Raw genomic sequence first — 2,126 nt, forward strand, 5'->3', positions numbered from 1 at the left:
GAATTAGAGATGCATCTAGGATAAAAGTTCCAGTCTTTGAAACTTCGGAACTTTGCCTTTTTCACTTGACTCCACCAATCAGGCTCTCTTGGAAGGACCAGACTCCACCAGCCTCTCCTAATATTTTTTTAAATACTTCAGGCAATTCATTCAGTTTTTAAATTCAAGAATACTAATAACAGCTATTTTCTTTGAATTAAGGTGTATTTGACAGAAAAAAATTCTCTTGTTAGTCAAACATAAATGAAATTATGGTCAATTTCAGTCTCCCCTCCCACAGATTGTAGTATCTTTTTCACTAGCTTTATTCATAATTTTTTATCAGTGAAAAGGAGTTTACTTTAAACACCCTCTCTTTGAGCAAACAAATGTTCTAATTCAGCCACAACCTGTCAGGCTTTGTTTATTGAGATTTAACAACGGTACCTAATTCTTATCATCAATTTAGCATCCTTGAAACAGTCAGCTTAGCTCCCCAGTGCTAAAGTTTCCAACACTGTATTTTTCTTGCATCTTTTCTGAACTGTAGGTTCTAATTCTGTGTTCCAGTTAATTAGCACTGTCTGTAATTTTAGACAACCCATATCTGTTAAGGCACCCCAAATTCCATCTTTGTTTCCAAAGGTGGCTGTTTGTTGTGCCAGAAGGTACTTAGCTGCTGAAATAAATAGATGACGTATCACTTATAAAAAGTGCTGTTGCCTCATTGGGCAGATGTCTCTTGGTGATGGTGACTAAATATAGCATGCCGATTTTAGGGCAAAGATGTAATTTTAAAAAGTAATCATAAAACTATTGATTGGAAAGACGTCACTTTGATTTCCTGTTCACTGTGATTATAGAGACCTTCACCCTTACCAGGCTTAGAAATTTTTAACCCTTGAAAACTAAAGCCCTATCAGGAACAAATTTCATATTGGAAAACTAAAAGTGTATCTACCCAGAGGTGTGGGTCAAAGACTTGTTTCCGTCCTTTGATTCCAGCAATGAAAACACATTTAGGAGACAAGAAAGGAGGTACTGTGGGAGGTACCATCTTAAATAATACTAATACTACTAAAATATAATAGTTCCTAACATATCTCAAACTTCATTATGTGCCAGACGTTGTAATAAGCACCTTATTTATATTATGGGTTCATTCAATTCTCACGGCATGACTGTAATAAGAGGAAGATGTATTTCACATGAAGCAAAGAAAGCTTACATTTTACGGCCCCCTCACTTGCATGGGTCCTTTCTAAGGCCCTAGCAATGTGTTTCCATCATCACATGTTTTGAAATTTTGTAAAAGTAAAATGTTTGAACAGCAATGGTTTAAGCCTGGGAATTCTTCCTCCTGGGGGTTCTTTTTTGTTACACCTCCCCTCATGTTGGTTAGTGCTAGAGAGGCTGAGAGCATCTGGGGATTTGGGATTGAGCTGCAGTAATACATCAGGATGGGGTTTAGCGGGATTTGTTCATGTGTTTCTCATTCATTTCCATGAATTGTTAAGTGACTCTAAGCTACCCGTAAATGACTTATCCCTATGGCTTCCAGGAATACTCCTGCCACACTGTGCTGACTCATCTAGTATTTTGATCCAAAACAGCAGGGCCAGAGGTGGTATTGCAATGGGGACAGAAGAAATGCAAGTAACAGAGGAGAAATTAAGTTTGAAGTATATGGAGTCAGAAGCTAGTCTATGCGAAATTCTTCTAAAGCATACAACTCATATATGAAACAAACTCATTAGAGCTTTTCCCAAATTTAGTGATAATCCTAAAAATTTACACGTCATTACTAATAATGAGTTGTGGAACTGAAAGTAAATTTTCTAAACCATCAAGAGCCGTATTAATTTCTCATCAACGATGCTAGAAAAAAGTTAGAATTATTTATTTTCTCTATAGAAAGTATTTTTATCAAGTTATTGTCATATGAAGACAGAGTATGCAGCCTGAGCATATAGGATAAAAATATTACAGAGGTGTTCGCTTCGGCAGCACGTATACTAAAATTGGAAGGATACAGAGAGGATTAGCATGGCCGCTGCACAAGGATGACACGCAAATTCGTGACGCATTCCATATTTTTTAGTGGGAAGCAGCCGCATAGCACAGGGAGATCAGCTGGGTGCTTTGTG

The 2,126-nt window shown here is 37.3% G+C and overlaps 1 non-coding gene across 1 annotated transcript; it reads left to right on the top strand.

The window, feature by feature from the left end:
- Positions 1-1,970: 1,970 nt before the first annotated feature.
- LOC112063308 (U6 spliceosomal RNA) lies at positions 1,971-2,077 on the top strand. Its single transcript, XR_002890949.1, has one exon. It is a non-coding gene; the product is annotated as a U6 spliceosomal RNA (small nuclear RNA).
- Positions 2,078-2,126: the final 49 nt, after the last annotated feature.

Source organism: Physeter macrocephalus, unplaced genomic scaffold, assembly GCF_002837175.3.
Source record: "Physeter macrocephalus isolate SW-GA unplaced genomic scaffold, ASM283717v5 random_11132, whole genome shotgun sequence".
Taxonomy (NCBI): domain Eukaryota; kingdom Metazoa; phylum Chordata; class Mammalia; order Artiodactyla; family Physeteridae; genus Physeter; species Physeter macrocephalus.